The sequence below is a fragment of the Ambystoma mexicanum genome, chromosome 2q, assembly GCF_040938575.1.
Source record: "Ambystoma mexicanum isolate Mex_15411 chromosome 2q, UKY_AmexF1_1, whole genome shotgun sequence".
Lineage (NCBI taxonomy): Eukaryota > Metazoa > Chordata > Amphibia > Caudata > Ambystomatidae > Ambystoma > Ambystoma mexicanum.
Window position 1 is genome coordinate 365,136,549 of NC_090924.1, and position 15,144 is coordinate 365,151,692.

General features: G+C 46.1%; 1 long non-coding RNA gene across 1 annotated transcript in view; it reads left to right on the forward strand.

Annotated features, from left to right (window-relative positions):
• Window positions 1-14,876, forward strand: part of LOC138569428 (uncharacterized) — a 127,734-nt gene extending 112,858 nt beyond the window's left edge. Inside the window, exon 3 of the long non-coding RNA XR_011303238.1 lies at window positions 14,351-14,876. This is a non-coding gene — a long non-coding RNA (uncharacterized lncRNA). The remainder of the gene's footprint in view (window positions 1-14,350) is intronic.
• Window positions 14,877-15,144: the final 268 nt, after the last annotated feature.

Consider the following 15,144-nt stretch of genomic DNA (forward strand, 5'->3'; position numbering starts at 1 on the left):
TGCAAAACCCACTTGGCAGAGAGGCTGTCTGAAATCGATCTTGGACTATTTTTTTTTTTATCAGAAAAAATGCATGAACGTACAGTTTTACTGAAGGTGACTCCGAAATCACAAAGCGATCATGATCTGGTGATACTTCTCTTTGTGGCACTCAAAAACAAAAATTCCCATCGCTGGAATCATAAGGTTTTAGTAGAGTCTGGAATAGTCAGGCTTCTTCTTAACGATGATGAAATGGAGACGATCCACAACTCCTACAGCGAGTGCTAACATGCTAACGTTGAATATCAACACTTGCTGTCTCAATTTGTGGAAAAAATCAAGGGCCTTTCACCCAAAACACATGTTTGACATCGAGATCCTGAAAAGAAAATGGCTAATGCGAGCTGAAATAAGACACTCCCAAAATTCGAACCAAAGTACATGTCATGTAAAAAAAAAAGACTGATAAAACAAAAGTATACAAATTGGCTAAAGTCACACAAAGCCATTACCTTACAGCAAGATGCAGAGAGCATGATGTCCAAACTTTCAAATAAGAATTCCCACGTTTTGAAAATGGACTGCAATCTGCTATTCAAAACAACATGGTCAGTGAAAGGGAGTGGGTTACATACTACAGCCAGCTGTATAGCAAAAAGGGCATCAGTCAAAACCCCGCGTTGCCGGAATTAAAACACTGGATATAAGGTGGATACTCTGAACATCATCAAAAGGATAAGCTCGTCACGGGCCCCGGGTCCGGATGTCCTGGCCAACTTCACGCTAAAAAGGAACCCAGAAAAATGAACAGACTTCTGCTCACTACTCTTCCCAAAAATCACACTTCAATGTGTAACTCCGTCATCATGGAAAAGCGCGATCAACGTACCTATCTTTAAGAAATGTAATAGGTGCGATCCCAAGGACTATTGTCCGATCGCGCTCTTGGGTGTGCTGGAAAATATTTATGCAATTCACCTTCAACAACAACTTCACAAGTGCATCATCTCTAGCCAGCACTTCGACCATAGACATTCGGGTTTCGTTAGAGGTGTGGGTTGTGGTTTGCACCTCCATATAATAAACCTTATGACGATGGAAGCTATCAGAACGGGCAGCCAGGTTTTTCTAGCCCTTATCGATCATGACTTTGACAGTATAGACCGGGAAATCCTCTGGACTAAGCTGCATAAGTGGAACTGCCTGGCAAGTCTGTTACTAGCTATTAAAGAACTACATACTAACAAGCAAGTTAGGATAAGGCTTGACCGAGCAGAGTTAGGATAAGGCTTCACCGAGCAGGGGGCCTCTCAAAGGCTATAAGAATGTAACATGGTGTTAAACAAGGCTGTCCGTTGGCTGCCATTATCTATAGTCTGTTTTGATCAGATATTGGCGAGACTCTTGAAAGCGTACACTCATTTTCACCCAAACTTCATGGAACGCATATGAGTTGGTTCTCGTATGCAGACGATTTGATTCTGCTTGATGTAACACCTATAGGCCTCCAGAGAAAATTGTATGCATTGGGGAAATATGTTAATGACAATGGCCTTTGTATCAACACGAACAAATCAGAAATCCTTACACTACAGGACCTAATTCTTTGGAAATTGGGAAAAGAGATCTTTCACACTGTTACAGTCTCTAGCTATTTAGGCATAAGATTAATTCCAATATAAATGATGCACCGCGGGTTGAAAACGCTAAAATAAAATGTTGGCAACTTGCAATCTAAGCATCTGTGATAAAAAAATACGGAAACTTTTCCTTGAAACCTGTTCTTGCATTCTACCAACAGAAAGCTGTTCCGGCTTTAATTTATGAAGCCGAATGTGCGTTAGGCTGCTCCCACGCTACCTGGGCTGCATTAGAAAATATATTTTGGACCAAAGTCTTGTGGTTTCCAAAAGGGACACCCACAGCCTGGATTTGTTATGAACTAAGTTTAACATCATTGAATTCAAGAATATGTTGGAACATTCTCTCCCTTTTTCGTAAAATGACACTGGAAGACATATTTCCGCAATTCCTAATTCTTCATTATCCAGGTAGTGGAGATAAACAGTGCATACTGACTCAATGGACTGACGGATGTAATCAATTCTAAAAGATCTTCACATCAAGCTTAAAACGCTTCACACCAACCCAGTTCTAGCTAAAAAGAAACTTTGGCGGCAAGACTGGTTTCTAACTGGAGCACAAAGGCGAAGTCTCAGGCTAATGAAAAACTTCCCGTGTGAAGGCAAAGCAATGTACAAAACCCAGGGATACTTAATGAAATTCCCTGATCGTCATCGAAGAGCTCTCTTTATGAAGTTTCGGCTTAACCTATTTAAGACTGGTGAAAGACTAAGTCAATGGGCAAATCAAGGAGAGCTGGAACAAGTTTGTAGGTTTTCCAAGCAACAGGACGAGACACTCAAGCATCTAACTCTGCATTGCCCAGGCCTCCGCTCAGAAAGAACTAATCACCTGGGATCTTTATTTGCCGATTGGCAATCACTAGATGCTGATGAATGGTGCCATGTCCTTTTTGAAGACTCTAATAGGAAACTAACAATTGCCTTGATTAACTTCCTAGAAGACATGACGAACCGATTGGCAGTAGCCAAGGATGGCAGTTAAGACATTGTAGAGTTGTGCTCATGTTTAATGTGAAGGTTTTTCTCTTTTTTTTCTTTTCTTTTTTTTCTTGTGTCTTGAAAGATGGTACTGTATGATGGAATGAGATGACTTCCACTGTCTTTTCTTCTGTTTTTCCTTCTCTTTTTTTAAAGGTTTGTAATAAACTGTATACAAATAAAAAATTGAAAAACTAAAGAAAAATGATATTCTGGATTAGTTGGGAACCTTTGAGTTTACATGTTAAGTATAAGGTATAAGTGAGAGTGAACTTATTCACTGGGGAGTCTCTCTAGACTCCGAAGAGTGGCTGTGATGCTGTGATGGAATTGAATAATGCTGACAGAGAAGATTACCAGTTGGTTAAGACAGCTCTAATAGCCAGGTGTGGGAAGATCCCATCCCAATACCTGAAAAGGTTTAGAGACCATAGGAAGAAAGATGAGTGTTATAGGCAACTTGGGTGTGTGACAGCCTGAAAAACTTAAATGGGTGGATTTTGGCCCAAAAAGTGGCCATTTATGGTGGTATGAGATGTCTTGCCATGCCTGTTTCCCAGAGCTGGGACAGCACCTTACTGCACCTTACTGACTCTAAAGAACTTGGCCCTAAGAAATTAGCATTAGCTGCTGACTTGTGGTTGGCCAACCGGGTTACTGACAAGGATTCTGGGGCTCCTCACAAGAAAGAGGGGGGAAAAGCATAAGAAAGATGGGAGGGATCTTTCCACAAATCCCCAACCAAAAGAGGCTCACAAAAATCCCAAGGGTAAATTCCCATATAAACATCATAGGGCTAGTGAAACCTTTGGGCCCAAACCAGAGGGCTGTTACCAGAAACCCCCATCGCAGAGACCTTTTGGGAAATGTGTGGTTTGTGGGTCTGGTGACCACGTGGAAGGAGATTCCAGATGCAAGAGTAAACCTCCAGTGATCCCATCTGTCCCCTTAGCCTTCACCCAAGAGGGAGGAGTTCCTATGACAGGTGCTAGCTTTCACACTCCGGCAGAAGTGCCCATTGGAGTTCAAGCCAGAGTGTCTTTAGTATGCCTGGGACTGTGGGAAAACCAGAATATAGATGTATATAACTTTATCCCTGATGATACTAAAAGTATTATAAAGACAGTGTGGTCATCAATGGTCAGGACACCACTGCCATTTGACACACTGGAGCTAGCATAACTGTGGTGGATGAAAGTTTCTTTCAACCTGAGGATGTGGCTAAGGCATCCAGAAGGCCCAGTCCAAGTGTGTCCCATAATGCCAGCTACCACTAAGTGCAATGAGAACACTGTAAGACTAATTGTCAATGTTCAATCTGAAGTGCCTGGTAGGGTACTGTTAGGAAATGACTTGATGGCCCAGGGTGTAATCTCCAGCACACCAAAGTCCCCTTCTAAGAAGAGGAAGGAGATGACCAGAAAAGCCGGGGAGCAACCTTAAGAGTCCTGTCCACTGAGACCAAGGAGAAATCCAGAGTCTCAAAAGGAAAGAAGGGCCTCAAGCCCAAACCTTCCTCAAAGAAGCGAGTTACAAGTAAAACAAAACTCCAAGTCACTCCTGTGACCCCCACCTCCAGCCGAGGCTTAGTTGGTGCAAGAAGATTCCCCTGAAAATCCACCTACTGATGAAACAGAAGTGGAGGATATTAAACCCTATCTGGAGGACCTGGATCCTAAAGACAATTCTGAGCTGCAGACTTTGCTTACAGAAGGTGTACCCTCTAGAACAGACTTTAGCAGAGCTCTCTTGAAGGTCTGCATCAGAAGGCAGCTTTCCAGACTGCAGAGCAAGAACCTGGGAAGCATAGACTCTAATGGGAGGATGACCTTCTCTACAGTGAGCCTATGGAATCTACTCCAGGGAACCTCAGGAGACTGTGGTACTCCAGGAGATCAGATCCGAATTTCTGCAGTTAGCCCATGAGGTCCTTCTAGCTGGTCATTTGAGTACAAAAGGAGAGACTCTTGCTATATCTCTACTGGCCCCAGATGGGTGCAGAAGTAAAAAATCATTGTGGAAGCTGCCACACTGGCCAATTGTCTGGCAAAAGTGGAACCAAGAACATGGCACTCTTAGTGCCACTCACAACTGTGGGAGTCCATTTTGAGAGGGTGGGGATTGACATAGTTGGTCCCCTAGACCCTCCAATGTCCTCAGGCCAGCGGTTTATACTGGTTCTAGTGGACCATGCCACTAGATACCATGAGGCCATGCCAATGAGCACTGTTACTGCTCAGGCAGTGGTTAAGACCCTGCTTGGTATTTTTACGAGAGTAGGGTTTCCTAAGGAGGTAATATCCAACAGTGAGTCAGATTTTATGTCCCACTACATGCAAGCTGTGTGGAAAACATGTGGGGTTACCTACACATTCTCAACATCTTACCATTGTCAAACTAATATATTGGTGGAGAGGTTTAACAGGACCATGAAGAGCATGATTGGTGCTTTGGAAGAACCCCTTAGAAGAAAGTGGGACCTTCTACTGCCATGCCTTCTTTTTGCTTAGAGAGAGGTGACTCAAGCAGGAGTGGGGTTTAGCCCCTTTCAGATCCTCTATGGTCATCCAGTAAGAGGCCCTTTGGCCCTGATTAAGGATGGGCTGGAGAGTGTTCCAAACTTGAAGCCAGTACAAATTACCGACTATGTGCTAGGCCTCAGACAGACGATGGCACATATGATGATTGAAGCTCATAAAACGTGAAGGCTGGTCAAGCCCTGGTCAAGCATTGCCATGATCAGAAAGCTAACATGACCATGGTGGAGTTTACTCCAGACCAGCTAGTTCTAGTTATGGTCAAAATAAATCAAAGCGTTGTACGGGACAAGTGGACAGGACCCTGCAAGATTGTAGCCAAGCTTGGGAGGTCAATTATTTGGTGGACTTTGGCAACCCCAAAGAGGCCTCTAGGGTATTTCACACCAACTGACTGAAGGCCTATGCCCCTACACTAGAGATAGGAACTTTGCTTCTAGCTTCTGATCAAGAGGAAGAGGAGAGCGAGCCTCTCTCATATCTTTTCAAAGGACATCCTTCAGATGGAACTGTAGACAAAGTTAAACTCTAAACTAATCTGACACTAGAGCAACAAGAGGAGTGCAAGGTTCTGCCAAGTCAGTTTGCCCTTCTGTTTTTATTAACGCTAGGCTTGACCTCTTGGGGTCAGCATGACATCAAAACTGGTGATAGTGTCCCTGTAGAAAGCAGGGGCTACAGGATGTCAGATCATGTGAGAAACCATATCAAGGAAGAGGTCAATAAGATGCTTGGCCTTCGAGTTATTGAACACTCCACTAGTCCATGGGCTAGCCCAGTTCTGTTAGTACCAAAAGCAGGGACCAAAAAACGAAGGTTCTGCGGGGACTATAGGGCCTTGAATTCAGTTTTAAAAAATGATGCCCATCCTTTGCCAAGAACTGATGAACTGATGGATAAGCTGGGTTGAGCTACATTCCTCAGTACATTTGTCTTGCCAAGTGGTTATTGGCAGATTGCCATGACTTACTATGCCAAGGAAAAAACATCTTTTTCTACCCCCAGAAGGCCTGTATCAAATCAAGGTCATGCCTTCTGGGCTGAAAAATGCACCTGCCAGTTTTCAAAGAATGGCAGATCATGTTATGAATGGGTTATAGAACTTCTGAATGGCATACTTGGGTGGCATAGCAGTGTTCAGTCCTGTTAAGAAGGATTTCTGAATTCTGGCCTGGAGGGGCAGAGGTTCTGAAGGCCAACCTAGTTTCTTGGAACAGGGTAACCTCTGGACAAGCCAGATCAATCAGGTTAGCTATGGCAGGCGGTCAAGACTAAGTCTCAGGAGGGGTGAGGGTGACTGAAGGACTTCAATGAGCACACAGAGCAAGGACACTTAAAAATTACTCCAGACAGGTGTTATATCAAAAATATAGACACATTTATTACAAGGCCTTAGTAACATAGATTATAGCAAAAGAATCCCAGTAACACTAAGTAAACCAATACATCATACCCAATACTATATACGACAGCGGGTTCAGGGTGCCAAACCTTCCAACGGGTCAACAGCGGTTCCTCGACTCAGCTTCGTAGTTGTAGGATACTTGGATCCTATCCTTTGTTCGGTGTGAACTCAGGAGATCAACCTGGTAGTGGTGTTTTCAGCCTCCTCTTATCCAAAGCACCCTTTGCACCAAAACGGAGAGGACCCAATGGGAGATCTGCTCACAAACATACACTCCATACATGGACCAATCACGGACCACGGTGGTCCCAGGCATTCATGGCCATCCAGACTCTCTGGCATCCAGGATGTGTTTGGAATCAGACATTCCAGCCCACATCCTGGAGGCACACACACAAGGCATGCAGAAGTCCACAAAAGCATTGGGATTCGCGGGAAAGTGCATGACCAAATAAGGACTGACCTGGGTCGACCCGACCCGGGGAAGGTGAAGGGGCAAGATGGCCAAAGGACAGGACAAAGAATCTCGTGGCATGGCCATTTTGGAGCCAGGCCACCTATTTGTGCCAAACGTGGTAACCGCGGTTAACATGGCAGGAAAGGGTTAAAAATAATGCAAAAAGATAGCTGCCATCAGTCCTGTCCATGACACATCTGCACAGTTCATAAAAAGTCCAGCAAGAGTATCTAGGGCCTTTGGAAATGACTAGAGACCCAAGTGTGCTGTATGGTAAGATACATTGCACACTTGTTACATGTTGCACAAAAGTTGCAACATGAGGAAAGGACTAAGGTAAACAAAGTCTCCCAGTACTGACTGTCTTAAGGACATGTCAGTTTCCACATAAAAGGTGAGCGAAAGCCCAGAGGAGTGCAGCTGAAGGCTGTGCTTCTCTGGCAAAGTCAGTCAATGGTGTCTAAACAGCAGCACAACGTTTGGTGGTTGACACATGGAGGGAAAATTACATACAATTATGAAATCTTTCCTAACACTTTCCCCTCCCAGACTAAGGACAGGGGGAACTAATCCACCCCTGGATGATTTTCTTGTTCAGGTCGGTTAAACATTCTGGACAACCCATCAGCATTGCTATGTTGGAAACCTGGCCTATGCTCAATAGTGAAGTCAAAGCCTTGCAAACTTATGGACCACCTAAGCAACTTTGGATTCTCTCCCTTCAAGTTCATTAGCCACTTTAAGGGCTTATGGTTAGTTTGCACAGTGAAGTGGGTCCCATAGAGGTAGGGCATCAGCTTCCTTAGGGCCTACACAACAGAGAAACATTATTTCTCTACTGTGGACCATCTGAGACCTCTGTCCTTAAGCTGGCAACTAATGAAGCCAATAGGGTGTTCCTTGCCCTTCTCATCTACTTGTGATAGTACAGCTCCTATCCCAGTATCGGAGGCATCTGTCTGCACAATAAAAGGTCTTTTGTAATCAGGGGCCCTGAGAACACGGGCCTGGCACAAGGAGTCTTTTAAGCCATTGAAGGCCTTCTCACACTAACCTTCTTGGGTTTCTTTGGGGTAGTGAGAGCAGTCAGAGGGGCAGCTATGGTACCATAGTCTGCCATGAAATTTCTGTAGCACTCAGTGAGTCCCTAAAAGGCTCTCACTTGGGTCTGGGTAGTGGGGGTAGGCCAGTCTTGTACTGCTTGTACTTTATTGGGTAAAGGTTGTATCTTCCCTCCACCTGCTTCATGTCCAAGGTAGACCACTGATCCTTGTCCAATCTGGCACTTACTAGCCTGTATGGTCAAGTGGGCCTTCTGAAGAGCCTGTAACACAATCCCAAGGTGTTTCACATGGTCTTCCCAGGTGGCACTGACAAATGCTATATCATCCAGATATGCAACACAGAATTCATCCAACCCATTCAACATATGATTCACAAGCCTCTGTAAAGTGGCAGGGGCATTCTTCAACCCAAAAAGCATTACTCTGAACTGGTAAAGACCCTTTGGTGTTGAGAAAGCTGTCTTCTCCTTGGTATGTTCTGCATTTGCCAATAGCCTGCAGTGAGGTCAAACGTGCTGAGGTACTTGGAGGCACCCAAAGTATCCACCAGCTCATCTGTCCTAGGCAAGGGGTGTGCATCTGTCTTGGTGACAGCATTCAGAGCCCTGTATTCCACACAGATCGTCAATTCAGAAGTACCTGCCTTTGGAACCAAAACCACTGGGCTGGACCAATGACTACTGGAGGGTTCAATCACCCCAAGATCTAATATTTTGTTTACCTCTGTCTTATTGTAAGACCTTACTTTGTCTGACATTCTGTATCCCCTACTTTTGGTAGGTACACTGTCTCCTGTGGCAATGCTATGTTTGCTCCAAGGTGTGAAACCAGGGGACTGTGAAAACAAGGGGGGAAATTGCCTAAGCAAACTTTTCATCTCAGCCTGTTGATCAGAAATCAGGTGAGGGGTCACGTGGACACCCTCAATGTAGCTGTCTGAAGGACTACTTTGGAACAGGTCAGGGAGAAGTTTTGACTCCTCTTCCTCAACATCTGAAGCCAACAGCACTGCAGCGATGTCAACTCTTGGGATGAAAGCCTTCAGTCTATTTACATGGAACACTTTTGGAGCCTGACCAGCCCTTCCAAGGTCCACTAAATAGTTGACCTCACCCAGTGACTCCACCACTGTGTAAGGGCCTGACCACTTGTCCTGTAAAGCTCTAGGCCTTATAGGATTCATGATCAGGACTTGCTAACCAGGTGTGAAATTGATGAGGGAAGCTTTCTGGCCATACCAGTGTTTCACCAGAGCTTGTCCTGCCTTCAACTTTTCACTAGCCAGACCCATCAGGAATACCATCTTTTTTCTGAGCCCTAGCACATAGTCTACTACATTGGTAGTAATGGGGGGAGTGGGCATCTCTCATCCCTCCTTGACTATGGCTAAGGGTCCCCTTACAGGGTGACCAAACAGAAGTTCAAAGGGGCTGAAGCCAACACCCTCTTTTGGTACTTCTCTGTAGGCAAACAGTAAGCATGGTAGCAGAAGATCCCATTTTCTTATTTGAGGTTCTTCCAAAGCCCCAATCATGCGTTTTAAGGTCCTGTTAAACCTCTCAACCAGACCATTGGTCTGTGGGTGGTATGCGGATGAAAACTTATAGGTGACACCACATTCCTTCCACATGGCCTGCATATACTTAGACATAAAATTGCTGCCTCTGTCAGACACAACTTCTTTAGGGAAGCCAACCCTAGTAAATATGCCAAGCAAAGCTTTTGCAACTGACTTGGCAGTCACAGTTTTTAATGGGATGGCCTCAGGATACCTGGTGGCACGGTCGACCAACACTAGGATAAACCTATTGCCTGAGGATGTTTGGGGGGTCAAGGGGACCAACAATGTCGATCCCTACCCTCTCAAATGGTACCCCCACAACTGGGAGTGGTACCAATGGAGCTTGGATTGTTGAGCCACTCTTACCAGATAACTGGCAGGATGCACAACTCCTGCAGTGACTTTCTACTTGCACCCCAATCTTGGGCCAGTAGAAGTGCATGGATAACCTTTTATTGGTTCTCTTGATTCCAAGGTGACCAGCAAGGGGCACTTAATGTGCCAGCTGCAGGAGGAAGGGTCTTACAGCAAGGGGAACGACCAACCTCCTATGGTCCCCTTGTGTAGACTCTGTAGGCTCACTATACAGGAGCCCACATTCCCAATAAATCATGTGATTCCCAGGAGGGTCACCCTCAAGCTGGGAGCAGGCCTGTCTCCTTAGGCCTTCCAGAGATGGGCACTCACATTGGCCCTTACTAAATTCTTCCCTGTTAGGACCACCTTCTACTAACAAGTCTTTTAGTTCAGGATGGTCATTTGGGTCAAATACTTCAGGTATCACCACCTCCTCGTCAGGTCCTGGTGATTGACCAACTACCTCCACCTCAGCGGTAGGTGAGTTAGGGGGAATATTATCTTTCCCTCGTTTTGATTTCCTTACTCCTTTAGCCTTGGGTTTCCCCTATGGCTGGGGCATGGCATTGGTCTTGGCCAGTGCTGCCCTTGTTTGAGACCTTGTGCAGGGTCTTTCAGCTCTATCTCCCACAAGCCCTAAAGCTCTGAGATCATTTCCCAGCAAGACCTTTCCTGGGACACTCCTCTGTATGCTCACTGGAATTCTGACTGCTGTACCATTTATAGTTAGATTTACAGGAATTACTCAGAACATGAGAGGTGGGCCATCAGCCAATTTAGTGGGTAACAGAGGAGCTCTGGCAACTTCCTCTGGGTCTACCAAGGTAGAATCCTCTACAGTTCAACTACACCCACTATCCCTAAGAGCTGGAGTATCTACTCCATTGATCAGCACACTGTCCTTAAAGTAGTGCTTGGTGTTATCTGGAATCGTAGCATAAGCCTCTGAGACTTTAGGCTCCCAGGAACTCAGGGAAACTAAAACTACCTCAGCTTCTATCCCACTGGGGAAAGAGTCAGAGGAGAAGGATGCCCCTGTAATATATTCTTTCTCATAGGAGGAGAAGGCCAGATTAGCAGAGTGGACCCCCAAGGTTTTGACCTTACATCTGGGATCCCCCTTCACATGGTCAGTTGCTCCACAAGCAAAACAAGATCCACTGGGTCTGTTTACATAGGGAGGCTTACTATGACCAGATTTCTGTTCTGGAGGCTGACATCCACTACCCTGTGAGTTCTCTTGTGTCTTACCCTTATTTTTTCTTTTCTGGCCCTTATGGGAGTAAGTTTTATCAGATTCCCCACCCTCCTTATCTTTGGACTTGTTCCCCTCCTCCTGCTTACCAGGATGAGTCTTGTCCTTCTGGGACACTCTTTGTGACACCCACAAATCTGCTGCTATGGCCAGCTTCTTAGGATCTACCTCCTTTGAATCTGCCAAATGCTGCTTAAGCTCAGGGGAAGAAGATGCAAAAATATGTTCCAGCATGACAAGACATATCATACCTTCAAAAGTAGAGACCTTATAACCTTCAACCCAGCCAGTCAAGTTCTTTAAGGATTCAGTTACATAAGATACCCAAGTACCACTTCTTTCTTTTTGTACTCTCTGAATCTTTTTAAGTATTGGGCAGGAGTCTTTCCAAACTTTAAGATGAGAGTTTGCTTCAATATTGCAAAATCTGCTCTCTCAGCTTTTGACATTTCCATAATGGCACTGAAGCCAGAATTGGGCAGTCTGCTAAGTATCCAGGCAATTTTATCAGCATTGCCAACTTGTTAAACCTCACATGCATACATTCACCCAGTCCATAATGTCATTCTTTTCCTCATACACAATGAGCAGATCCTTAGGAAACCTTGGATGAGAGGAGGCAACAGCCCCATGTCCAGGACCTTTGGATCCATTGGCAACCGGAAGCTTGGCCAGTTCCGACTGGTGATCCCTGTCTTTCTGTTTTTCTGCCTGCTCTATCTTCAGCTTGGTCATGTTGAATTCAAGCTCCTTCTGCCTAAACAAAAGTTCTTGCTTCTTGAATTCAAGCATGGCCTCACCTTCAGCACTGGCAGAGGAAACATTAGACATTACATCCTCCAAATCCTCATGATCTCTATGAATCAGTGCAGCGGCAGAACTACCAGTTCTTCCAGTGGGAGCAGCCCCACCTCCTTCTGCACTGTCATCATAAGCTATTACACTAAGCTGAGATTCTTGCCAGTCCATGATTCGTTGGATCATTTCCATTTTTGTGCAATGAGCAGAGACACCTCTCTCAGCACACATCTTTCTCAATGTTTCAGATTTAGAAGCATTTCAAGTTAACAAGGTACTTGTTTCCATATTGTTAGATAGGACTATGGCCGTTTTCAGTTATACTACAACAATTTACTATGTGTCCTGGTAGGAATAACTTGAAATGCCTTCACTAGTATGCAACACTGGATACCTTCAGTTCTATCCCACCGCTGTACACCAATTTGTTAAGGATTACTGAACTCTGGCCTGGAGGGGCAGAGGATCAGAAGACCAACCTAGTTTCTTGGAACAGGGTAATCTCTGGACAGGCCAGACCAATCAGGGTAGCTATGGCAGGCAGTCAAGACTAAGGGCCTCATTAAGAGAATGGAGGTAATGAAAATAGGAAGGCGGAATGGTATTACCGGCCTCGTTAATGGGTCCGGGCCATTACGACCCGACAACCCGCCAATACCGCCACCGCCCGTACCGTGCCCCTTAATAACGGCTTGAATGGGTACACGCGCCCCTTCGCTGAGTAAATACCAGGATGCCGGTAATAGGAGGACATCACAACTCACGCGGGCACGCAATTACTGGCATACCGAAGGCGGTAATTAGGGCCTGCACGATGGCTGCCATACAGGCATCGCGGACCACCTGTAAATAGGAACCTGCAGTCAAGGCAACTGCCACAGGTGCACACAATCACCACAGGTGGAGTCAATGGAGCCTGTCTCAGTAGAAAAGGAGTACACCCACACACTACACCCCTTCCTACACCAAAATGATACCACTAGCTGTTGCAATAATGGGGCTGGAGGACATGCCTATACTGCTACAACTACAGCAACAACACCAACAACAACTACAGGTAGAGCAACAGACAGCACAGAGCAGACGCAGGAGGAGAAGGAGAGTGAGACAGGCCCAGCAATTACCACCAGTGCAGCCAGTAGTACCTCGTAGGCAGCCACCAATTCCTCGCATCGGACCCAGTACATTCAATCTAACCCCTGAGCAGATCCACACCCTGTACCGGTTGGACCGGGACACCATCACCACCATTGTGGACATGATACATGACGACATTGTCAGCCTCATTGAAATACGCACTGCCATCCCCCCGCTACTAAAGGTGGTGTCTGGGCTCCACTTCCTGGCCACAGGCACCTACCAGCACACAGTGGGCCAGCCGCATGGCATATCACAACCACTCTTTTCATGCATGCTGACCCAAGTGCTGGATGCCCTCCTGAAGCATGCTAGCACCCACATATCCCTATCACAGACTGCCCAGGAGATTGCTGACACCAAAGTAGGCTTCCATGTACTGGCAGGCATGCCCAATTGCGGTGATGATGCCCTCGACTGCACCCATGTCGAATTGGTAGTCCCCCATGCCCTAGAGGCTGTGTACCGCAATCACAAGCAATACCACTCCATCAATGTGCAGATGGTATGTGACTCCAGCAAGATCATCACACGTTGTTGCGCCCGATATCCCGGATCTACACATGATGCCCTGGTGCTGCATAATTCCACGCTACCCCGTCACATGGAGCGACATGCTGGACGATGTGATGAGTTGCCTGACTAACCCATGGCAGTGCATCGGGGTTGTGAGGTGGGGGGATGCATACTCCACCAGGGTGGGGATGGGCTGTGAGTGGAGAATGCACGCAGAGCTAAACACTCCTGATCTGAACCTCCCAACCCGAACATGACACATCACTGCCACACATTTGACCAATGCCGTATATCAATGGCAACATGTAAGACGCACAACCTGGCCACCATGGGTATGTCAAGCAATGCATGACCAAACATGATTACTACTGTGCCAATGTAGCTAGTGTGATCATGCACAGCGTAGTATACACAGCAAGACATCGTCCTGCATCCACAGTACATCCGCATCAGCATACAAGTAATCACCCTGGATCATCAGTTCAACGCCATCCAGACTAGCACACCATATTGCAGTATACAATGCATCTAAATAATATTTGTGCATACGTACAGGGACATGTGCATGCCAACACCAAATTGCTATGACAATGGCTTTGAATCCTGAAGGTGGTAGCTCAGAGTGACTCACACAGACCTCTTTGTATTTGCATGCAGGTGATAGAGGATATCCATTGAGGCCGTGGCTACTTACCCCTGTGCGGAACCCGCGGAACAGCCATGAAGAGGAGTATAATCGTGTTCATACCCATACCCGTGTCATGATTGAGCAGACCTTTGGCCTGCTGAAGGCACGGTTCCACTTCCTAAGCAGGTCTGGTGGAGCACTCCTTTATAGGGCTGAGAAGGTCGCAAAGATCACCATGGCCTGTGTCATGCTGCACAACATGTGCATCCGGAGAAATGTACCACTGCCACCTGACATTGACATGCATGCACTGGGTGTGGATGATAAGGAAGAAGACGGAGGAGAAGCAGCAACCCTGCCAGTACGTGATGCACAAGATGGCTGTGCTGTACACCAATCACTGATTGACAAATACTTCTGAACCACAGGGACGTTGATGGATATGTGTCAGTGCTACAATGAGCACTGGATTCATGTGGACATGCACACAGGGTATGTGGGGAGTTGGGCACTGTGCACTGTCATAAATAAAATGGATACACATGAAATGAACAATGTCCAGGCATTAAATGATTTTTTACACAAAGGGTGTATTAATGTAAACTACAGTAAAGTGCTACCCTCCTCCCCCCACCTAGACACCAAAACTCCCCATACCCCCCAAAGAACTCCCCATACCCCCAAAGAACTCCCCATAACCCCAAAAGAACTCCCCATACCGCCCAATGAACACCCCCTTAAACACATATACACCACCGACACCATCTCCCCCACTCCCATTGTTGTCCCACGCTATTTCCGTGCTTTCTTGGTGTCCGAGGGC